Here is a 26,650-nt window from a genome sequence, read left to right as displayed (position 1 = left end):
CTTGATAAGGAGTTGACCTGATGTTGTAGTGTCAAGAGCCTGCCCTGGATATTGTGTGGGGCCTCACCTTTGCTCTCTGGTTGTCACTGCCCTGTTGGTGGGGGCAGGGGGTCTGCTTCCTAGCTGCTGGAGTAGAGGTCCCAGATCTATTACTGAGCTTTGTTTCTGATCCTCAGTGTGAGGTAGGTGGGATTGGAGCATTCTCACTGTGAGAGAAGCCACTGACTCTTCCTCCTCTGCAGCTGTTCTCCTGTGAATGTGCTCTGTTGTGTTCCCTTTCACCCATTGTGAGGGCTCATGTAGTACACTGTTGTTGAGACTGCTCTCAGACCCACCTTAACTGTGGGTGTGCTGGCATTTGGCTCTGGTGTCTCTCAGGTGTTGTTTTCACCAGGCACCAAAGCAGATCCACTGAGGTCAGGTCCTAGGATTGCAGTAGTCATGCACCTGGACCCACTGTGGAACTATGGATGCAGTTTAGGCTTTGGCCTGGCCTGATCCCTGCATGTACATGCCCACAAAGCTGCTAAAGCCCAACCCATCCCTGCTGCAGGGGCACTTGTTGTCCTTATAGATGTTTTGCAGGCACTGAATTTAGGAGCCATCAGTGGAGGAGTAACTCCATGGTTCACGCAGCTGCAAGGAGGGATTTCAGTGCTTCTTCCTTAGTCACACGGCTCCTGGGATTCAGCTGTGGTTTCGGCCCCACCCCTGGGTGGATTTCCTAGTGCAGGGAGCTATCCATGCCCTCCCAGGACAGCAGGGCAGGTCCTGGTACCCACTGATAGATTTCCTAGTTGTGGGGGCTATCCATGCCCTCCTGTGACAGTGGAGCAGGTCCTAGTACCCACTGGTGGAATTCTTTGTGGCAGGAGCTCTCTGCACCCTTCCGGGTAAGCAGGGGTGGGTCCTGTGGCCCACTGATGGATTTCCTAATGGTGGAAACTCTCTGTGCCCTTCAAGGTCAGCAGGGGCAGGTTCTGGGGCTCACTGATGCAATTCCTAGTGGCAGAGCTGTCCATGCCCTTCCAGTTAGTGGGAGTAGGACCTGGTGTCTGCTCACGAGTTTGGAAGAGGCATCCAGTGCCTGCCTCTGGAGCCCAAGATGGTGACAGCAACTCACACCTGCCCCCAGAGCTCCTGTAGGTGGTGTCCTGTTGCCTGGGAGTGCTCACAATGGTAGAATTTCTTATGGTGGTCCCACCCCTCTCCTTGTGCGCCTCCCAGTAATGGTGCTTTGCTTCTCTGGTGGGCCCAGGCTTCTTCCTAGTACACCCTCAGTTGCCATGGGCCGACCTCTTCAGGTTGCTTCTGCAGCTAACCCTGGTTCTCTCCCTGGGACTAAACTTCGGAGTCTGAGCTTCAGCCCCCGACTGCCACCCACACCGACAGTGGGGTGTCTTAGGTTGGGAAGCATAGGGTGGCAGTGCCGACCCTCTATGCAGGTTACTCTCGGTTTTGCCCTCCACAAACCGGTTGCTGTTCTCCCCTTTTTTAGACTCCGAGACTCACCCTCTGTCAGTCTAATTTATCCGCTGGTGAGGAGACTTCACAGGGTACAGGAACCTTTCCTCCTTCACAACTTCCTCCCTGGGGCACAGGCCCTGTCCTGATTTCTTCTTATTCTATTTTGTTTTGTCCAATCCAGTTACATGGAGGTTTTCTTGTCTTTTCAGATGTCTGAGGTCTTCTATCAGTGCTCAGTAGCTGTTCTGTATGAATCGTTCCACTTGTAGATGTTTTTTCAATGTTTCTGTGGAAGATGGTGAACTCTGCTTCCTACTCCTCCACCATCTTGCTACTGCCCTTCTTTATCACTATTATTGAAGATTCTTAATAAAGATACTTTCAAAAATATAGGAAATTAAATATACGTCATTGGGAGTTTAAATATTTTTAAAGTCCAATTTTCCTTAATGAGATATTAAATAAGATTTTCAAAAATAATATGTATTTATGTAAATTGTAAATTAATTTTTACTTCCACCATTTAATTCAAAAGCAATTATGATCTTTAACATCTTTCTGATTTCTTTTCCCTAAAAGAAATTAATACTTTTTATAATGAAATTATTATGCAGTATTCTTTATTCATTAAACTATCTCAACATTTTCAATTGATTTCATTAAACTATTAGATATTTTATGGCTTTGTTTTGTTATTAATAAAATGTGTCAATTTTAAAACTCACGTTAAATTATAATAATTATATTTACTTTTATTTCCCTTCCACTGGGATTATTCAAATATGATCATTTTTATTCAACATTTATTGATAAAATATTTTATATTTGGTAAGGTGAATATTGGAAATTTTCTATTACAGTGGCTAGTACTAGCAAACAAATCACCAAAATATACACTTTTTTTCTTGAATGGATGCAAAGAATTATAAAGTTAGCTTTTGTCCCTAAGATGCAAGGGCATGGAACGTTTATACTAATCACGTTAATAACATTTGAGCTCATAAAAATTAATTCTACATAGAACCATTTGTCCTCATATTCAAGAGTAATAAATGAATGTTATTAAATCACATTATCATAATATTAATAAAGAAAAACACAAGAGAAACAAAAAAAATATAGGTTTTTTAAAATTCCACAAATATTTACTGAATGCGTATGATATGACTGGTATTCTAGGTGTTTGTGATTATTTAGTGAACAAAACAAACAAAATATCTCCACTTGAATATTTGCCTAAAAAATTACTTTAGTGTTCATATAGATACATCATTCTATTGACCATAAAATAACATAAAAATATCTATTGTCTGTAGGTCTTTTTGCATAAAATGTATGTTACAGATCATGTAAGGAAATAAATTGATATATTTTTATAAAATGGCTGATGGCTTAGCCATCATTGAATGGCTCAGTATACATTGAAGAGTAATGGGATAAATAAAGATCATTCAAACTTTTGATTCTTAATTTTAAATGAGGAAGGTAAAATTAAGGGACAAAACATACCTCAAAAAGGTGAATTCTCTAAGTCTAAATTACTCACAACTACCCATGAGTTTCATATACTTTATTAAAGTTTATCACTAACTTTTTCCACATTTATATTATTACCAAGTCTCTTTCGAAGTATTTTGGCAATTGTATTGATTTTATATGCAACTTGACTGCTTGATTTTTAAAAGATTGTTTGAGCAGGAATAATTTTAAGACACACACACACACATATATATTCACACACACACACACATAAATAGAACCATTTCTAGAGTAGAACATATGTTATATATTAGATTTGTATAGATTGTGAAGCAATTTATGGCTTAGCATTTGCTGCTGAAAGTTCTGTCCTCTTTAAAAATCTGGGACTTCATATAGTAATTTGTAGTCTACTGGCTGCTAAAAATTTGTGTGTGTGCACACGTGCACGTGTGTATGTTTTGAAAATAATTCATTCAAAATGCTTTTTTTAGAAGTTTCCTTTTTTTTTTTTTTTTAACTAGGTTGAGAAATGGGTACAAACTGCCAAGGAATTTTATTCAATCTGGTCAACAGAAAGTTACTTAATGTTTCCCTTAGGGAAAAGACAGAATTAATGATATCTTATAAAGCAGAATTTATTCTGGGTTTTTGCTTCATTATTTACCTAGAAAAGTATCCAGAAAATGGAAGGGATGATTCATTTTTCCAATATGTTAATAGTTTGATAGATTACTTCTAGCTGTGAGAAACTAGACTCCAAACTTGTTTGTTACTATGTTCTGTCAAAATCCAGCAAACAGAAGAACTATGGGATTTCTCTTAGGCTTTGTCAAATGTTCAACATACCTGATGTTTTATTTCAGGAATGAAATACAGCATATTCTCTTTAAACTGCCAAGCCTTGGAACTAACACCATTAATAAGAGTGACTTTAGAATGTAAAGTCAAATATCCATTCCTCTTTATGTGAGGATACAGAGGTCATGCGGTCACTTTGCTAGTGAAGACAAGTACCTATGACAATGTGCGCTCCCTTGGGAGGCTCCAGGAAGAACCTGCTTTCTTGGCCCCTTCCGTCACCTTTAAAGTCAACAGTGTAACTTCGTGCTTCCATCCTTACACGGCCTCCTTCTGTTTTCAAATCTCTGTTTCTCACTTCCTTTTGGAAGTGTATTTGTGATTTCATTTAGGGCCCATCCAAATAATCTAGGATAACCACCTCCTCTCAAGACCATTACTTTAATCACTTATGAAAAGTCCCCGTTACCCTGTTATAAAGTAACTCTCACAGTTCCAGGGATTAAGTCCTGGATCTCTTCAGTCTGCCTACTGTCCATCTGTCTACCCTCTGGCATTCTGTACACAAAGCTAGACCTCTGGTGAGCACATCAAAAACAAAACTTGGTTTTCAAATTAAATTCCATTACATTCTATATTTCATTCTATTAATCTATTAAATTATTCTCATTTTTCCTTAGATATTTATTTATAGTCAGCTACCACTACCATACAACAGGGTTATTACGTTTAGCATCAGTTATGGCATTTATTTTCTATTTAATCTATGTCTCGGACCACATTCATTCCTACTTCATAAGACCCAGAGTAACCTTTCTAAAAATCAAACACAATCATTTTACTCAGCTCTGAATAAGACCCTGTTAGCTGCTACCACTCATGGGACAAAATCTAAACTCTATGTTTTGGAATAAATTGTCCTTTCTAGTCTGACACCAAAACTCCATTCTCTTTTTTTACCACTGCTCAACTTTCCACCCAGCATACCAGGCACTCCAACTACACTGAGGATTACCACCATTATAAATGTGCACTGTAAAATTAACTCTAATTCTATGCTTGGCAAGCTCCTATGCATACCTCAAGAAGAAGCTAAGCTTCATGAAGATGTTTTTGTTTGTTTGTTTCTTTCTTTCCCTTCTGCAATGCAGGAGCAATGGCTGCTCCATCTTTGGGTCTCTACACTCATTCATATCTCTGTTGTATCTCTTGTTGTGTGTTATTAACTTTTTAAAATTATCACTCTATCTCTTCAATGTGAATTTGGGCGTGTGGAAAGTACTGTGCCCAGCTCATCTCTGCATCCCCAGAGCCTAGAGCTTGGCAGGAAGCACAGACTCCCCAAAGGTGATTAGCTGAAGGAACGAGGCCTTAAGAGCAAGTGAGAAAACTACTGCCCATAAAAACAGCCTGATGATGAGCTCTCTCCCTCTCCTCAAGATGCTGCGGTGCTTTCAACTAGATCTCTCCCAGAAATAGTCACTGACTGAACATGAAATTAACTTCTATTTCTGTTTTTTTTAAATATAGATTTTTACTCCTTATTTCCCACAGAAAAATTTTAAAAATATATAAAACATCTGCTGAAACATACATTTGACTAAGGTTTGCTTGACTGGAATTTTTTTTTTTTTTTTTTTTTTGTGGTACGCGGGCCTCTCACTGCTGTGGCCTCTCCCATTGCCGAGCACAGACTCCGGACGCGCAGGCTCAGTGGTCATGGCTCACGGGCCCAGCCGCTCCACGGCATGTGGGATTTTCCCGGACCGGGGCACGAACCCGTGTCCCTTGCATCGGCAGGCGGACTCTCAACCACTGCGCCACCAGGGAAGCCCTTGACTGGAATTTTTAAACTACCTACTGATACAGTTGTTATATCAATTTTCCACAGCCTTGCCAACTATGGAGATTTTATATTTTCAAAACCTACTTTTCTTAAAAGAGTAATTATGCTGCTAATGCTTGTTATTATTTCAAAATATAGTTATATGACTTTTTCCGTTCACACATTAAATAAAGGAACATGTTTGCAGATTTCTCTAATTTTAAAACTTCTGTATACTGACTTAAATATAACTCTCTCAATCAATCTGTTTTTTTCTTAATTGAAGTATAGTTGATTTACAATGTTGTGTTAGTTTCTGGTGTACAACAAAGTGATTCATATATATATATATATTCTTTTTCATATTCTTTTCCATTATGGTTTATTGTAGAATATTGAATATTGTTCCCTGTGCTATGCAGTAGGACCTTGCTGTTTATCTATTCTGTATATAATAGTTTTCATCTGCTAGTCCCAGAAACAGACTCACAGACATAGAGAATTTCTGGTTTTGAATTATCGCTATCAATGAGAGAGAAAGAGGGTACCTGCTTGCTTTGCACAGAGGCATGAAACAGTATTTTTTCCTAGAAAATAAAGTAAAATAATCACATCAGCTAGGCTACTCAATTTAGCTTCTCACATTCTACTTACTAAAGGCTGGGTTGCTTGGTTAATGTTTATTTACCTTACTGGTCAGCCCCCCCGGGGCTGTTGCTGTGGGTGCTGTAATGGCCCACCCAGAGTCCCCTTCCTCTCTGAAGCCCTCCTCTAACCCCTGCTTCCAGGTGATAATCTACAGCTGGGTCCTTCCCTAGGCTTTGTCCTTGCCTGATGAGAGCTGCTTTGGCCAATGTTGTGTCACACTGTCCACCCGCCAAGCCATCCCACATCCAATTACTGGTTTATACAGAGGTACAAGACCAAACCCCTTGGCCTTCATTCAAGACATCTCTGAAGGGCACCCCAGCTTGAGTGCTTTCTGTGGGATTGCCTAATATCTCGGCTACAGCATCACAGCTCAGCTTGTCTTTCTGTCCATTTCTCTTTCCTTTACTCCCTCACAGATATTGCTCCCAGAGGATTTCACAAAAAACTCTCTACATGAAAAATCTCATCTCTTAAACAGTTTCCTGTGTAGTCCCATCTAAAAGAGGTAGAGCCAAAGTGGTTTAGCACGTGGACTGAAAAATGGCATTTTGGAGCTGGCTATGAGTCACCTGGAGAAAAAGGACTGTGGTGGCTGTAGGTGTAGTGTGAATGAACCCAGAACCCAGTGTAGTAGTGCAAGTATTCTATAAGATGTTACAGAAAAACCTGAAGGAACTTTTTGGACAATCCAATACTATCCCTCCCTTTGTTGGAAGATGACACCAAGATCACTGTCTTGCAAGATAACATGCACCTGCACTCCACTAGGACTTAGCCCCGTCTAGCTGGAGGTGTCAAGATCACATGACAAGACTTCCAGACCACATCTTCCTTCACATAGAGGTCACTGGCCTAGCCCAACACTTACAGAGGCAGTGAAAAGTATAGACAATTGTACCAACAGTGGATCCTCAAAGGACTAGTGGAGTCTCACCTTGGCACCACTCAGTTTGGGACCCTGTGACTTTAGTAAGGCAGCTATTTGCATAGGAATGCAATATATGTTGACTATGAATGGTAATGTTAAGTATTCCAGATCTTCTGTGTAATTACTTTATAGTCAAAGCCCACTTTCCCAATTCACCTCTAATTTACATGAATCAAAATTAAATGAGTGATTGAGAAGAACTGCAGATTGAAAAATCTGTAGACATTTTAATTACTAAATATTTTTCTTATATCACATATCATTTAAAAACATGATATTATGGGCTTCCCTTGTGGCGCAGTGGTTGAGAGTCCACCTGCCGATGCAAGGGACACGGGTTCATGCCCCAGTCCAGGAAGATCCCACATGCCGTGGAGCGACTGGGCCCGTGAGTCATGGCTGCTGAGCCTGCACGTCCGGAGCCTGTGCTCCACAACGGGAGAGGCCACAAAAATGAGAGGCCCACGTACCGAAAAAAAAGAAAACAAAAACAAAAACCACATGATATTATGCAATAAATATGGATCAGATTTCACTACTATTTCATGCTGCTATTATATATGTCTATGTATTAGTATATACATATATGTATATATGTATATTATATATGTATATAATAGTATATATTTTATATATAGTATATACTATATGCTGCCATATAAACATGTATATATGTTTGTGTACCTATAAATATATATATATATAGTTATAGTTATTTTCATAAGAGGCAAGAGTAGTTAGGTTTGAAAACTCAGTTTTCTTTGACAAAATACACCTGTGGGAAGCTCAGCCTTTCGTAAAACACGAGTATAGAAGGCATCTTGTTCAGTCAATTAACAGATACTTACTGACACCCTTCCACATTCTAAGCACCAGGCACACAGTAATCAATAAGGGAGAAAGGGTCTCTCAGATCACAGTACCATCAGGCTCACAATCTGCTAGGAAGACAATGAGAAGGAGGAAAACACACACACATACACACATATGTACACACATACATGCACGCGCACACACACACACACACACACACACAGATACACACTGTGTATAAAATCACCAGAGTCTGTGCTATGAGGAGATATAACAGCTGGTCCCGAGAGTGTTACAACACATATTTAACAAAAACAAATAATTTAGCTTGGTGGGTTAGGTGATACTTTTTTAATCACATTTTATGGTAAAGAGTTTTTCTGTGTGTGTGTGTGCGTATGTAAGAGTCCTGAGGGAAGGGCCTGCATACTGCTTACCATTCTACCTTCAATTCAGAGCATAACATTTTGAGCTTTGATTATATTTGAATCAGCGTACAAGCTGATCTTGCAAATAAACCAAAATTGGTTTTGATGTCAGAAAATGATGTCAGCAAATGATGTCAGCAATTCATGAAACATATATCAACTGAAGTCAGTGCTAGCTTCTGCCCTAGGTCTTGAAGACTCAAACTGTATAATAAAGTATGATTGCAGAAACCAAATGATGAATATTTATTTCCCAATATTACCTAAATTGTTTTCATAAATATGCACCTTGTTTTTCATTTTTTTAATGAGCTTTACTATCATTTCCAGGTGAAAGTGATAAAATGCCCTTTTGTCTAAATATGAATATATAAAATTAAAATATAGGATAGAATAAAATATATTAAAAAATTCCTCTTTTCTTCTCAAAACCACATCAAGTTTTATATAACTAAAATGTAGGGAACAAACATACATTGAGAAAAGTATATTAACAGTAGCATGAAAAAGCATTTTACATTTAATTACATCATCAAATTAAATATATGAGTGTTTTAAGTAGTCATAAGAATTCATATGTACATTAACACAATATTTAGGTTTTTAAAAATATTTATGTAGATTAAAAAAAATAGCCTTAAGGAACTGCCAGAGACATTGATTCAGAAATTGTATAGGCAGCCTAAGCAACAGAAAGAAATCCTGGCTAAGTTAACCAAAGGAAAGAAAACATATGACAAGAGAGAATTTATTTAAAGATTGTTAGGAGGACTTACATAAAGTAAAGGAAAACAAAAGCTCCATAATCTAAAATTCAAGGCAACTCCTATGATCTCAAAAGGTTAACTTTGGTGGCTTGATCTAATCACCTGAGGTACTTGTTAAAAATGACAAGATTCCTGGGCCCCAGCCCAGAAATACCAAATCAAAATACCTGGAGATGACCTCTGAGAATCTGCTTTTCAACACCATTATGAAGGGTACTTATGCTCTTTATTATTTATCATTAGAGTGACTCTGCTCCAATATGCTGTTTTTCTACAAAAGTCAAATATTTCTGGGAGAAAAATCTTCCCCTAACCTGCAAAACAATCTATACACTCTTTTTTTCTTATACATATTACATTCTACTTTAAATTGCTATTATTTATATGAACATAATTTTCTCTCACTTTTCCCATAATTTATAAGTGTATTGAGGTCAGCAATATTATCTTTTTAGTCTATGTATATCTCACAGTACGAAGAATGAAGACTTTTAACATATAAGTCCTTAAAAAAATATTAATTGAATTGAATGAAATTAACTTCCCATATAAGGGTGATAGCTTTGTGGGTAAGAATACTATGTTGAATGGATATTTTGGTGTGTGTGTGTCCCTAAAATTTTTAAAATTAATCATATTTTATATGTAGTAGTGTGTATATGTCAATCCCAATCTCCCAATTTATCCCTCCCCCCACCTTCTCCTCCCCCACCATAACCATAAGTTTGTTTTCTGTACCTGTGACTCTATTTCTGTTTTGTAAATAAGTTTATTTGTACCATTCTTTCCACATATATATATAAAATAGATAACTAATAATGACCTACTGTGTAGCACAGGGAACTCTACTCAACACTCTGTAATAATCTAAATGGGAAAAGAATCTAAAAAAGAGTGGATATATGTATATGTATAACTGATTTATGTTGTACAGCAGAAATTAACATAGCATTGTAAATCTATAATAAAATTTAAAAAAAAATTAATGCTAAAGGCTCTTAGTCCATTTTATGTAAGAGAAAAAATATATGGCAGGCTAATAGTTAAACTCACTTGAAACCACATTTTCCCAAAGAATAAAAGGCAGAATCAATGATTTTGTCTCTCATATATATTTAGTAAAAATATACTAAGTCCCTAAATCTTTTTACTTCTCTGAAAATGGCATTTGAGATTGATTGGGTTGGGAACTGCACACATTTTATTATTATTTATCTGCTTACCCTGTCATCTATCTGAGAATTTCTAAGGCTGATTAAAAAATTTACTGTTTATTGGTTTATTGAATAAGACATAATAATAATAATTTTGTTTCCAACAATGCCCATCTGTATTAGTTTGCATGCAAAAATCAGCTTTCCTTACAAAAGAGTGCATGATTATAAATAATGTTTAATTCAGGACTCAAAGCAACAATTTATCCTCTCTGTGAAATAAGGAGTATTTCCCAAGAGGAAAGACCTCTGGTTATTCCGAAAATGTTTGTGTCTACAACATATGAGATGGAGACATCTCTTAGGATATTTTTTTTGTTTTAAAAAGTTTTTCTTTCTCTATTGCAATTCCAACTTCCCCATATATATCACATTCACATAAATAATTATCCTTTAAAACTAATAAACCCCTGAAGAAGAACTGACTGTTAACAAATGGTCATTTACTGAAACCATAGCTAAAGTGGATGATGCATATAAATGAAGGGTTGTTAAGATCAGAGAGGTCACATAGTAAATTTCTGTACCTTTTATAAACTCCTAAAAATCCCTCCTTTTGATTTTCCTACTTCATAAAATTTCCTTCAATTTACTAAGCAAAGCATAATCATTCAGTAATACTTATACTGAAAATAGATTTTATGTTAAAGAAATATAACTTAGAGCCAAATATTGTATTAAAATCTGGAGAATATTTATATGCTATTATAATTTTTATAAATGGTTTGATAAAACTTTTTAAGCTATATTTTAAGTAATAACTATAGATTAATTATTGCATTAATTCAAGTAACATTTTTAAATAAACTACTTAAAGTGAAAATCGTATTTGACTATCTTTATACTTATTATTTGCTTTTAAATGCATGCATTATAGTGAAACACGTGCGTTTTAAAATAAAAAGGAAAAGAACTAAGAATACAAATAATTATTGCTGAAAACCAGGTGGCGATGTAAAGAAGCTGTCAGATTAGACATGTTCAGTTATATTTCACAGTTGCTTTTTGGGAAACATTTCTTGTCAGTAGTTTAAAAATCAGTATGTGATGAATATAAAATGTGGTATGCTCAAAGTGGAATGGCTTATAAATTTATAGTATTAGCCTATTTCATAATGCAAAGACCTATTTTTAGCATAACCATCTTGTCAACTAATATTTACTATATGTTATGAGATCCATCTCCATTCATGTAGAGAGAAAAGAGAGGTATGATTCTGTCTCAAATGTGTTTCAATAATTTTATGAAGCAGCCAATGTGAAATTAAAATGAGATGGAAAAAAATTTCCCAAAATATGTAAATAAAACTATATTAGCATATTAATTAATATTACAAGTGCTAAAATCGTGGTAAATCTGGCAGGATGACTTAGGAAAGTTAGGTGACTATCTCCTATGGAAAAGAAGAGAAATCACAGTCGCTTTCCTAATGACATCTAATAGTGTAAAACTAATTGGGAAATACATTACACTTAGTACTATTTTTCTTTGTTTTGGGGGGCTAAGAATTTAAAAGGAGAGTTCATAAATACGGGATGTTTCTCAGGCCTTGCCTGGGAAAGATTGAGATGAATCTATCCCATTAGAATTAATCAAAGGTCCTAGGAAAGCACTTACTTTAAAACATATAGAAGTGAGGAGAGCTCACTATGGACAATATTTGGTAGCAAAGAATCCAGGCTTTCCCCACTGTGGTGTCCCAGATGAGAATATTACTCAGAAGCAGGAAAGCAAATTTGAATCAGGACGTACCCAGAGGAAAAAATTCAAGGCCAAACCCACTGTGGTTGGAAGAAGTTCAAAATCCTAGATGACACAAAAGCTTGATGGCTGTACTTTTCAGACTTTAGTGAGATTAGAATTTCGTGGAAGGCTTGTTAAGATTTTTGGGCCTCACTGCAGAGTTTCTGATCCAATAGATGTGAGATGAGGCTTGAGAATTTGCATTTCCAAAAACTTCTCTGGTAAAGAAACACATTTTGTCTTATAGGATCTTAAGACCTTATCATTAAAGAAAAGAATAGAAATAAAAGTAAAAGCAGTGTATCTTCCACAATTGAGGTAGATGCCCTACCAGAAAAACAAACCACCACAACAAAAAACACCACCAAGTTTTGGAGACCTGAAGCAAAGAAAGCTAAGATGTGAAACTAATTATTTAGAACAAGCTTAAAGATGGACATTGGCTTCAGCTGGGAGGTTTTCCAAGTTTCCAGGGGCAACCAGATCAGGGCATGGATCCTGGAAGCATCTGACTATAAGTTAAGAGTGAGGGGAAAAAGCAAAGATCAGTTGTTGACAGGTAGGTCCTGTCAATTATACCAGTGACAGAGTAGAATATGTTAAGGGGGATAAAGAAAATTAAATAACCCATGAGGACCAACGTCAAGGTCAAAAAGTTGAGCAAAATACTTATTGTGTATATATATATATATATATATATATATATATAAAATCAAAATGACTCCTTTTGATATGCAATAAAAATATGTTTAAGCAATATAGTCACATGAACAGTGAAGGATATTTTCAAAGATATATAGTTACCTAGGTTAATTAACAAACATGCATTACAATTTTGAGAATTGTAAGCTGCCATTCTTGGGCCATCGCAAGTTATTTTCCATATAAGATGAAGTCAACACCATTGTGGGCATTCCTTGAGATGTCACTATTTAAGAGCCATGCAGTCCTCAGGGACCCCACCAAACACTTTGGTCCCAGGTAATCGTATATAATAGAACACATGTCAAGTAAAACAAATGACACATTTTGTTTCCATTGTTTTTGGTTTTGCCAATCAAGAAAAACAATACAGACAGGATATCTTCCCTGTAAGGGGCAGTAACAGAAAATGTACTACAAGCTTATTCTTTCCCTCCACATAAAATACAGCAATGCTAAATTTTATTATTATTTCCATGTGCTACAGTAATGTCCAATGATTATGGAAAAATGATCTTAGTTTAAATCCCACCCTACTCCCTCAAGGCACTAAAAATAGTGCAGAAAAATTTCAGAGGAGCCAAGTTAAAACTAGGTCATAAACAGAATATGTGGCTGTTTCATGAAATAGCCCAGAATGTGTGATAAGGATGATCATATTTTTAAATTAATCTTTAGCCTCAAGATAATTCTCCAGAATGCCACAATAAATATATAATATATTCCTTTATATGCTGTATTTTTATGGTACATTATTAATGAAACATGAATTATTAAATGTGTATTTTAATAATTAGTGGCTGAATTCATATCACAGCATGTCTGATGGTAACAAATATAGTTGTTTTTATGCAGCTGCATTAATGCATGTATTTTAATGTGTCCCTATCTCTTTTACGTTAAAGAGTGATGTAAGTTTATATGTGACATATGCTTTGTTAAGTTTTATGAATTAGACAATATAAGAATATCAAGAGGAAAAGTAGACTCAAGATCATTAGCAATGTCAAATTGAATGGGAGAAAGCATTTTAAAGTTTTATAAAACTAATGACTTCTCAATAGGCCTAAGGCTTTAATAGCTGGGATATAGTTTCTAGTCTTCAATTTCATTAAAATGTACCTGGGAAATGGTCCATCTGAGTGAGTTAAGACAAAAATTTCTTGAGGTTCATGATACCCTTAATTTAGAATGAGAATAGGTCTTGAAAGAGCATAGGGCTTTACAGATAGGTACAGCTCTCACTGTAAAAACAGGAAAACTCAGGCCCAGGTAATTTAAGAGATGCCATACTTTGTCCATAGATTCAAATCAAAAAGGTTTGATTAGTGAATCAGTAGCTACAGAATTGCCCTAAGGTCACAAAGCCAGTATTTCTGAGCAAATACTCCATATGTACTGAATTTCAGAACACAGATCTTTCTACTGTGCTCAGCTGACTAATTCAGAGCTTAATTTTCCTCCTTTTTTAATTCATCCCTTCAGCACATAACTATTGAGTGTCTATTTTAATCCAGGTGGTGTAGTAGCCTCTGTAGATTCAAAGATGACTGATTAATAACCCTGGCTCTCAGGAAGCTTGTGTGGGGAAATAGAACAGGTAAGCTCCCTGCATTAGAATGCAGTGTGGCAGAACAAAGAAGAACTAAATGCAAGGAAAAGAAAAAACTTTAGTCAGACTTTGTCAAACTTCTATTCAAAGTCCTTCATTGATTCTCCTCCTCTTTCAGAGTAAAACATGGAGCCTTTGTGAGAACCTACTAGGTCTGTGGTCATCTGCTTCCATTCCTTCTTTCTGAATCATCAACTCTCAACCATCCTTTCTCACTCTAGCCACACTCACCTCCCTTATTTCTTGCAGACCCAAACATGCTCTTCCTTGGAGATCTGACACCTGCTGTTCCCTTCACCTTGAGCACTCTCCCAAGATCATCCATATGGCTCACTCCTTCACTCACTTTTTTCAGCTCTTTACTTCAGTATCTCCTTTTACTTTTCCTGATCACCTCACAAAAATAGCAATTACTTCCATATTCTACCCATATATTTCCTCATATTGCTCAGGAAACTGTAGCACAGAAAAATGACATAATTAGACCAAAGTTACAGTTTATAGGTAGTTGAGCCACAATTTGAACACAGCAGTCTGGCTTCAGTCCCGAGATCTCAGCTACTTTATTTTACTGCCTCAATAGTAGTGGAATCCAAAGAAATGGAAGAAATACTGCTGACCATTTTTAAAGAGATACTCTCAAGAAGGTTTCCTCTTGGGCTAGAAGAGAGTGATGGGATGTGTAATGGAGTAAAGAGGGCATTATAAGTGACAGATGAAGGAGAGAGCTTGCCCTGCCAAAGCTGTTGTAAGATGGTACCAGCTGCACTGACTCCAAAGAATTACAACAACAAATAAATCACTTCACTCTAGTAAGAGGTACCTTGTTAAACCAGATAATCATAGATTTTAGGAATATCAGCCACAGTAGTACCTGTAGCAAAAAAAGGGGAGCAGAGAAGACCAAGCCAGCAGCACTATCTCCCCTTTCTCTCTGCAGGGTTTACATAATTAGTGAGTGTAGTTGAAATGTAAATATAAGGATTTAAGAAGCACAACACATGTTATACTTTTTCTATCTTTGATTACGTACCACCATATGGTATCTTTTTCATCTTGGTCAGTTCTTAAAATCAAGTATTTTCACAAATTGAAATTAGAAGCTGACTCAGATGACTATGCCAAAATTCAACAATTAAAAATAGGTGATGGCACATTGAATTACACTGCACTCATGAGTCAATTATAATAAATTTAAAATAAACAAACATTTCAGATTAATAATAAACAATAGAACATTTAAAATTATTTTTATTTACTGTATTATATTTTTATTGATATTTCGTGTGCATGTTTTTATAATTGTATTAGTGGAATAAGTCATGTAGCATGTAATTTACAAATAATTCATATTTTAGAAAAATGTGAACAAAATATTTTATTTATTTATTAGGGAATCAAAATCAAAGAGGTTTGGAGACTGTTTACAAAAGTTTGACCCAATAGTGCCATGGAGATCCATTGTCATTGAATTCAACCACTATGGATATATACAGAAAATTTTAAAATGATTTTGAAGAGTTTTTAAAAACTTAATTTTATTAAATATTAATAACCTAAAGTAGATATCATTATTTAGAGTTAATGGTAGATGTCTTAGAAAATGTATAAACATAATTTATACAAAAATTTTCCAACCCTTTCATTGCAATGAATTTATACTTAATAAATTAGAATTTTACAGCAAAACCCCAGATGTAATTATTAATAATGTATAACCTTTAAAATAATGTATAATAAATAACATATAATAATAATTAATGTTAATATAATAATAACTAATTAAAATATGTTTGTATGTGATTTACATAGAATCTTTATTTTTCAGCTCTTTGTTAACAAGATCTAAATATATTTAGGAAGTGTTTTTTAAAAAATCCTTGTAATGCTTGTCAGTACCAGAGAAATGGCTGTCAAGCATAGATCTATTAAATAAATAGATATCATATTATGAACTTCATGTCAGTTTTACTTTTCCTTCACATTGATATTCTGGATCCTTTAAAAGATAAATTATTCATACTACACCTCATCTTTTGATATACTTGCAGAGTATAACTACACAGGAATTAGCTCTGAAAGAGGTCATCTATGGGCCAAATGTCAACAGGAATCTTTGCTGCCTACACAGAATAAGGTACACTGTGAAGTAAGAGAGACTTACTTATCTGAACCTGTTTCAGCAGAGTGTACTTTTTCTCTAGTGAAAACATAAAAGAAGATAGATCACTGCATTATGTCAATTAGTCTACTCATTCTTCAGCATGAATATAAGAAATGAGGAAGCATATGAGCTACTTGTGTCAGGATAAGCAGATAGATAATAAATACATACACACTCATTTGAGTCTACTACAACACTAAAGTTCCCACACTATGCACAAAAATTGTGCTCAGAAAAGTACGTTAAAAGGATAAGATGAAAAAAATTGCTGGCCACAAAATTTAAATCATTATTTAAAAGATATTGTGATTCTACTATGAAACCTGTTTAAAGATTCCACCCTTTTTTCTTTCCCCTGTAGTTTCATTAATGAGGTTACTGTAAAATGGACATGCTGATTTTCTACCAGGAACAGAACATTTTCTTTGTTATTGTTTCTAAGTTTTTTATTTATGTAAGGGTAACTTCCACAGCTTGGGTCTTGGTGGAAAAATATCCTGTAGCCCAGTCTTTAAATGGAGAGCTCATAAATCCCTGGAACAGAGGAAGATCAGTTTGGAACAAGCTTTCACTATTTTGTAGGGTTCAGACACCAGCACTGTAGACGTTTGGTGGAGGCCATCAGGTACTAGTAAACTGAGAAAGCACCAAAGGGGAACAGTGTCTAAAGCACGGAGAGGTCACCAACTCCAGGAAGGCTTTCTATGTCACAACTGGCCTGGACTTACCAAATACCCTGGTTATTCAAAAGAAGATGGACATTCTGATTCAAATATGCCATTTTCCTGATATTAAATTTGGAAGGTAATTCAAACATAAACCATTACAGAACAACTACCAGAACCCAACTACAGTCCTCTCAGGACAGATTTAGTCCCTAGGCCTCCACACAAACCACCCTTCTTCTTACTCTTCCAAGGATGGAGAAGAGATGACCCCATTCTGGACTAATTATCCCACTGGATGACTTATCTTCTAAAGGAGTAGATAAGTTATTGAATGATCAATTGAAAACTAAAATATATGAGACAGTATTTTCCATATAGTTTTCTGGAACAGAATATACTGGTTATGGCTCTTTTAGTAATAAAATTCAAAATAACTTTTTTAAAAAATTGCTGTTTTTTTCCTATTTTTCTAAACTGTCTTCAAAAGAATGTGCAATAATTTTGCAATTGGATTTTAATGTTATTAAAGTGTTACTTAGAGAATTTCAAAAGGTAGCTCAGCACTCTGTATAGTAATCAATTTTAGTATACAAGAAAAATAAGACCATGGAATTATTTGAAAACATAAAAAAAAATTAGCTAGTATAAATAATTGTTAGATAAGACATAACTTTAAATTGGAAAATATATAATTTCTTATAAACTTATTTACAATGTATTTATGACATTTTGCACAGTAAAGAAATCTGAACTACCTCTGCATCTTACACTGCAGCCCAGGGTCTCTTTTGCTGGTGGGCTTCTCCCTCTGATGTAATCCAGGTTTTAGTGTCATTCGTCCCTCCAGCCCACCCCCAACAACACCACTCCAATTGTAAGAAAACAAGTTTCTGCTAGCAGAAATGTTTCTTTCCTAGCTTCTGGAAATTTCAAGTTTTCAAGAATTTTTCAGACTCTCTCTCCCTTTAACAAAGAAATGATAAACTATTTGTAAAATTCATGGGATCTATAACTCTTGATCAAGATCAGAAAATGAATATATATTGGTTCCTCCCTTTACATCACATTTATTAATTTTCTGGTATATCTTTTGCATTTATGTGACAAGGAGTATCTCCTGTTTTATGACTACACAGATATAGGACAGTCCTTGTATAAACTGGTCCAGTACGTAGCAGTTAGACTGATGCAATCACAGGTCATCATTGAGAGCAAAAGCAGATGGCCACTAAAGACTGCTTTTGTCAAAAAATCACCAGGAGCCTGTGAAAAGGTCTTAACCCACAGAAATATTATGATTTTGCTTAGGGCTAGAACTTCTCCTCTTCTGTCTGCCTGTTAATTGCATGAACAAGAAGTAACAAATGATTTTCAGGTCTGACTAATTAAGCCCCTCAGTAAGCACCTCAGGCTCTGGCCCCACTTGTTTGGTTAAGTCACCAGTCTGGAGAAATGGGGAGATGCCCTCCTTATTTAATTCCTGCCTTTTATGGTTCTCTGCTCCCCTCCACAATCTAAGCAGTTCTAGAAGAATTTACTTGGAACAATTTTGTCTTCTTTTATCTAAATTAAGTCAAACTTTTTATCTAAGGAGGAATAAAAAAACAAACATTTTTTTTTCCTACAGGAACGTCTCAATACGCATATATAATGATTGATACGTAACTTGCTCTACAATAAGATCTGATTGTATTAGGGTTTTACAGACATCTATACATAAATCATAACAACACTGATTATAGTTTGGTTTTGAATTTTGATTTGCATGAGTTATTCATTCGTTTCCCCTTAGAGACAATAATAAGGGCCAAATTACAATTGGACAATTATGTAACAAATTGAAAATGTTTTTCTACATTATATTCCCTTGGATTTTTATAGTCTTAATTTTAATATTGTTTTATATTTGGTTCAAATTCATTTATTTTTAAAAGTGTTTAGTTTGTCTTAGGATGCCAAAATATACTTAAAAGTCAGACCAAAGAGTTAGTGTATTTGTGGATATGTTTATTACAATTCATCACACAAAATTTAAGAAAAAAAATTGAGAGGAGACATGAAAGAAATCCATTGATTAGCTAGTTAGATTGGCAAATTTTAAGAAAACAATTTTCCTCTCTCTGTGTCCACTAGAACACAGTAAGAACAAACTCCCTGGTGGCTTAAGTGCAGTAATTGGTACCACTTCAGAGTGACCAGGGGCTCATATCCTTAGAAAATGTTTTCAAAATCTTTGGATTTTTTGATGTTTGATGATCAGTATATTATTCCAATCCTCAGTAATGAAAAAGAAGCCATGGGGCAGTTACTTTTCTCTTAGGAATTTTTCTTATTAAATTGAGGGGTTTGTAATTTAAATTAATTTCTTTTGGTAAATTTTGAGTTTATTAAAAATATTTATAGCTGGATTAAAATACAATACCTTAAAACCTTTTCCCATTAAAAAACTCATTCACTCTTATGTGTATACAGAACATTTAATAAAATATCTTAAAAGCCAAATTTTGAGAAATTTTACACTTCAAAATTTAAATTTAACTTATTTAGTAAGAACGCATCATCAATAAATAGCTCTAGTATTCAAGCTTTAATTTGTATAAATACATTTTTATGTTATCACCTTGGGTAATTTCTGGATTGAAGTCATTCACTTGACATACTCCCAGTCATCTGAAGAATGAAAATTGGACTTCAAAAATCTGCGGCAAGGCAATAAATCCCTGCTTTAAGAAGTGAGGGACAGCAATGTCCTCTGAATTTTTCCTCTTAGACTCCTCTCACCTCATGATACTACCACCAACTCTCACTTGTCTCTCAGTGCCTATCGCTAGACTCCTCCTTAATTTTCCATGCCATTCCAGTAATGCTTTTCATGCCCGTGACCTGGCTGATTCTGATTCAGCCCATCTCTCTCTTACCAAATGTAAAATAGCATAGCAAGTTCTAAAATGCATTGTACGACAATTACAGGGTTATATCTCACTCCAGTCACTATAGCCATTAAATGAGTTTGCCAGCTGAGTATCCCACCAAAGAGGAAAGCCGTCAATTTTTATAAGATTGTGAATGTTTTCCATACTATGTTTCTGGTTCAGAAGTAAATTATTCTCTAGTAACCTGCTTGTAAGCCTAGGAACTGACGTTCCTGTGTTCCATTACCTCTCTTACGTCCAGGGCACTTGTACCCAGATGCTGTAAGTTTCTCTTACTGAAACTACTGATGAAATGACTGTATCTTTTCTTACCAATATTCCCTCTACAGCTCTGGTTCTCTGTCAAGCTTTAGCAAGAACAAATGAACAGCAGTTCTCAGTCTGCTCCAGGCTGCTTATAAAATTAAAGGTCCAATTTACATCACATAGGATTTGTATCTGAAGCTCCCATTCAAATCTTGGAAGAAAATCTCAGTTGGGTAGCAAGAGGTTGGCTTCACACTCTCAAACTCCAAGTACCCTGCAAATATCAAATCATAATTTAGTAGAAACTGTGTACAGTCATCCCTCGGTATCCTCCAGGGATTGGTTCCAGGACTCCTGAGGATATCAAAATCCTTGGTTGCTCAAGTCTCTTATATAAGAGGGTGTAGTATTTTCATATACCCTACACACATCCTTCTGTATATTTTAAATCCTATGTAGATTACTTATAATACCTAATACAATGAAAATGCTAGGTAAATAGTTATAAATACTAAACGCTATGTAAATGGTTGCCATTGGGAGGCAAATTCAAGTTTTGCTTTCTGGAACTTTCTGGAATTTTCCTTTCTGAATATTTTGTCTCTTAACTGGTCAGCCTACTCTTTCCAAACCAATGTCATCTAACAGCCACTCCTTTGATGACTAGGGCCTTTGGACTTGCTTGTCAAAACCAGCTAAGGAGATTACTTTTTCCATAGAAAGTTTCCACTTGAGAGAGAAAGCAATGATTAGCGTCCTAAGTCTCTACTTTAATCCTAAATTTACTTTTTATTATTCTAGCTCTACATTCTTTTCAGTTCCAGTTAATCTGCAGATAAAAAGCTGGCGCTTTAATTTTAGTCTCTGGCTGCATTACCTCTGAACAGCCCATTCCCTGAAAGGGTCTGTCCTCTGAGTGCTGGCTTCCATCCAGGTGAGCACAGGCTGGATGCTGAGTGCTGCTCGGGCCAGGCAGCCCAGTGACCACCAGAAGCCTGTGTTTATGCACTATGGCTCTGCATGTGAATCTTCGGTGATATACTTTAAAAACACAAAGCCTAACACCTCGTTCCTATTTCCTTAATTAGAATCCCCAGGAAGTGAGTCCCAATTAGCAGGTATTTTCAGAAATGGTACAGGTGATTGTGGTGTGTTATGAAGTCTCTGAAATACTGATTTGATCTCAGGATTCTCATCCTTTTTAGTTTTGTGAGTCCTGTGAGCAACTGAACTCAGGCTCTGATATTTACAGAGGCTCAGCGAGGTCTAGAAGAGAAGGAAAATACGGGAGATGCACAGGATCTGCAGACCATTCTAACTCTGCTTTACATCACAGTGTGACCATGAGAAACCTGGTTTATTTCCAAGAGGCTTGTGTTTTTCTTTGTAAAATACATCTTCTATGATATACCGATAAACTATAAAAGCAGTCCTAGAAAGGCACACCACAGCACAGAAAATAGTGGGATCAACATTTTCTGACATGCAATTAGGTCTTGATTATATATATATTTTAAGAGTGACAGGATCAGTAATAACACTCTAGACCTATATGTCTGTATATATGTTCATATACTCATTCACACTTACATCTATATCAATCACATGGGATTCTCTTGAGTTTTTGTTCCAGATTTTTTTTAAGTATAGAAGATGGATTTTTCATCTTAGTCTTTTAAGTGTAGCACTTAGATGACAGGAGATCTTCTTTCTCTGAGAGGGCAGAGAAGGCCAGCAACTAAATCAGGGGAACTAACCTGGAAGGCTGTGGCACTAAAATTTAGGTGGAGTTAGCCAGATTAAAGGCTTGATGTCTGAAGAGAGACAGATGTCTGAAGAGAGACGGGTGGACGTGTTCTGCTTTGTGTCCATCAGATGCAGAGCATTTCATCAGAAATGTACCAATCTCACATCAAGTCTTAAAGGATTGCCCGAGAATCCCAGCAGCCTGAGATCATGTAGAATAAAAGCTATCAGCAGTTGCCAAATCCATAGAATCTTGGGATGAGTACAGACTCTATGAGATTCTTGTGTGTGTGTGTACGTAATATGCTTTATATGTATTTCTTTAAAATTTGTATCAGAGTATAGTTGATTTACAATGTTGTGTTAGTTTCGGGTGTACAGCAAAGTAAATCAATTATACATATATTCACTCATTTTTTTTTAAGATTCTTTTCCCATATAGGCCATTACAGAGTAGTGAGTAGAGTTCCCTTTGCTATACAGTAGGTCCTTGTCAGTTATCTTTTCTATACATAGTAGTGTGTATATGTCAATCCCAATCTCCTAATTCATCCCCCCTCTTACATGATATTGCTTATATGTGGAATCTAAACAATTCCACATATAAAAGGGTACAAATGAACTTATTTACAAAACAGGAGTAGAGTCACAGATGTGGAAATCTATGGGATTCTTAGTCTATGAGAAATCTAAAATAAGCTAAAGAGATAAAGACCTGCCAATTCAATTCATTCATCTATCCTTTATTTTCTCTGTCTCTCCCTCTCTCTCATCCTCTCTCTCTCTCCCTTCCTCCTTCCTTTCCTCCCTGTCTCTCTCTTTTTCTGCAGCCACAATTAAATCCTCCCACTCCTCCGCAGAATAAAAAAATATGGTTTATATTTGTTAATTGCTTTATACGTGGCAGGCAATGTGTTAAGTATTTTACATTCAGTATCTTATTTTATCTTTATAACAATCCTGCAAAGTAACTGTTATTAATATGTGCATTATTATAATGAGCTGAGTGAGGCTTAGAAAGGATAAGTCACTTGTTTGAGGTGGCACAGCTAGGAAGGGAAGCTGTGGGCCTCAAAGGCCTGTCCCCTATGTGCAAGCAACCTTTGGTTGGGAAAGGCATGCTGCACAACCTGACCCATTATAATCGAGAAAATGCAAAGACCTCTCTGTTATTCTTAACAAAAGCTTTTCATCAGTTTACATAAAGAAGCTATTTATCTGCTAGCTGTAATTAATCTGTATGTATTATAACCAAGACAAGTTCATATATGAAGTAGTTAACCTGGGCTCCAGAACTTGATGCTGGAAACCTCTTGTTATCTGTTTAAATCAGGATGGTTGGCAAATGGCTAAAGAACAAAGACATATTCTCTTTTGTGTGTATGCACTGACATGTGTATGCACATTTGCGCACATGCTTGTTTCCACATATGCATATCCACTCTCTTATTCAAAATTTCCTACACTCTTCACAATTGATAAACTCCTCACAGACAAATGGGGGATTGGGATGACACAGAGTTAGAACACAATGGAGCTCTTCATTGATGGAGATGAAGGATTTACAGTTCTTTGGTCACTGCTCTTGTCAGTTAATAATATACTGTTAAGTCAACCTGTTCTTCTGAAGGAAGATGTGTGTTTTTTCTCTTATTATCTTAAAAACAGTATCTGAACACAACATGAAAGCTTTCTAAGAAACAGTTTTATATAGACTCAACCACTTAAAAATGGCATCCATGTAAATGGTAGAAAGAATATTTTTTAGGAAAAAAAAATAAATTACTGTGTAACTATTCACTAAATTCTCAGAAATAAATTGTGAAGCCCAGAATTGAGTCCTAGTTATAGTGACGTAAATACAACAAACAATAATATAGAAGTACAATGCTGGTATTGAAATACTTTGACGCTTAACCTGATAATGCTTTGAAAATAAACCTATTTATTGATGTGTTTTGGCTAATGTTGGCAATGGAAATTGTATTCAACCAATTCTAAATCATTTTTTAAACTGGACTATTTCTAGGAACTGTGAACTGTCCACTTTTACCGGAGACTCTGAAAATGGAAAATTTCTCTCCGATTAGTTACATTGTTAGACAACAGTTATGAAATTCACACTGCCCCACAGATTTCTAAACCTCAAAACTCAATCATCTGTAAAATTCACTTCTCTGTAATGAATCTTGGAATAAGAAAGAAGGAAAAATATGTCTGAGCTTCCAAAGTAGATATCATAAGTCCAAAGTATTAAAACTCATGTATTTCTTTATTCAGGTGGATCAACAAATCTTTTCTAGGATCCATTTGTTTTTACTTTGCATATAATCCTAACAAATTTGGTTATGTGTTTCACTACCATGACAGACTGAAAACAACAGATTAGAGATGAAGAAATGGGGTGCTTCAGACAGACATATTAGCTGATCAAAATTGACAATTGAGGGGAAAACATTGAAACAATTATACAATCATCAGATGAATGAACTAAAATTCTATATTCCTCTTGGATTATACAAGGAAAAGGAAAGAAAACTGACACCATCACATTGAACCACTTTCCTAAATGTAATGTTAAATTATTCTCAATAAATTCTTAGACTAAAATCTGTGTAATGAAAAGTAAAGATCTGGGTAACAAATTTTTTTAGGCAAATCTTATTCTACATAAACAAAAGTAGGCTGTTTGGAATGGACATACCCAAAGGACTTCATTTTGTGTCACCTAATCACTACAGTGCCATTTTTAACCATGAGTTTGGTTGTTAGCTGATGCATCATGATTTAGATTAAACTTTTTTGCTATATATTCATTACTGAAGGCCTTGTAACTAATCAATTTAATCAAAAGACTTAATTGAATTTTGGGATCGCATTAAAATCAATTAGCCATTGATTATTTTTTAATGCTCTCAAAATGATTTGAAGCATTATATCCAGGCTTTATGAAAAGTTATAATTTCATTCACAAATTTTCTGATTAGCAAATGTCAATACATAAAGAGACTGACACTTCACTGTTATTGCAAGTGAGGCGAAAACAATATATTATTATGTGCTTCAGAAAAGAACTGGTATGAAAAAGTTAGATTTATTCCCTTTGTCTTAAAAACAAAAGCACTGAAGCCTCTCTAGCCTCGGGGAGGTGGGGCCGCTCTCAGAGTTAAGTGGGGCCAAGGCCAAGCCGCCGGTGTTCCCCCGAAGGCCACGGACAAGGACCACCCCTCCCCTGTCTGCGTATCTTGTTGTGATACCTCGGCACCGCCAAGCCGAGGCCATCATAGCTCACCCCACTTCAGGGCCTGTTTTTCCTGCCAGTTTCCATAGTCAACAATTCCAGTATACTCGTGAAAATAAAGTTCTAAGCCTAGAACAGAGAAATTTATGAAGAAAATGGGTTTCTTGTCATTAAAAATTTGGTGACTGATGCTGATATTCAACACTTGAGGGATGAGTTTGACAGAATCTGCAAAAAGGTGAAACCACTGGGATTGATGGTGATGAAAGATGAGACCATTGCAAAATCACAATATATGCCAAGTGAGAAAGTGACTACCAAGGTCCAAGATTTCCAAGAAGATAAGGAACTCTTCAGGTATTGCACCCTCCCTGAAATTCTGAAATATGTGGAGTGCTTCACTGGACCCAATGTTATGGCCATGCATGCAATGCTGATAAACAAACCTCCAGACTCAGGCAGAAGACATCCCGACCGTCACCTTTTGCACAAGGATCTGCACTATTTCCCCTAAGACCCAGCAATAGCATCTTTTGTGCCTGGAAGGCCATGGAGAACATTGACCAGAGCAGTGGCTGCCTGGTTGTGCTCCCAGGGACACACAAAGGTCCCTTGAAACCACACGATTATTCCCACTGAGAGGGAGGGTTTAACATCATATTCCACGGGGTCCAAGACTATGACAGAAATAATACCCGGGTGCACATCATGAAGGAGAAGAGAGACACCATTTTCTTTCATCCTTTGCTTGTCCCTGAATCTGGTTCGGAACAAAAGTCAAGGATTCCAGAAGGCAATTTCCCACCATTTTGCGGATGCCAACCACCACTACATCAATGTTAATGGCACCAATCAAGAAAACATTGGAAAGGAAGTCTTAGGGTTAGTCAGTAAATCTATGGAGTGAAAGACTTCAGCCTGAAGGATGTTTGGGAATTTCGAGCGCGCATCGTGATAGGAGAATCAACCTTTGAAATAGCCCTTTGCTAGAACTCTTTTAAAGAAAACCAAGATAGAATAAGGTGTCGGAGAAAAATGTTTTCTCAATGAGATGAGATAATCTTCTCTATTCACTTGTTAATAAAATCAAAGTGCACGGATCTAGTACTTAATTGCATAGGGGTAATTTTGCAGTAAGGTGGGGTGGCTTTAATGGATGTAAAAACAGTTAAAGTGAAATATTACTGTTTTAAGGAAAACTTGGGGTTGGAACTAATAAAA

At 36.0% G+C, this 26,650-nt stretch overlaps 1 protein-coding gene and 1 pseudogene across 1 annotated transcript in view; one reads left to right on the top strand and one right to left on the bottom strand.

Annotated features, from left to right (window-relative positions):
• The window catches only part of EYS (eyes shut homolog), a 1,671,360-nt gene that overhangs the window by 1,220,543 nt on the left and 424,167 nt on the right, over window positions 1-26,650 (bottom strand). The gene's annotated exons all lie outside the window — the stretch shown is intronic.
• LOC132530901 (phytanoyl-CoA dioxygenase, peroxisomal-like) lies at window positions 1,287-26,628 on the top strand (annotated as a pseudogene).

Source organism: Lagenorhynchus albirostris, chromosome 12 (genome assembly GCF_949774975.1).
Source record: "Lagenorhynchus albirostris chromosome 12, mLagAlb1.1, whole genome shotgun sequence".
Lineage (NCBI taxonomy): Eukaryota > Metazoa > Chordata > Mammalia > Artiodactyla > Delphinidae > Lagenorhynchus > Lagenorhynchus albirostris.
The sequence above is the reverse complement of the archived record's forward strand: the minus strand, read 5'-3'. Positions and strand labels throughout refer to the sequence as shown.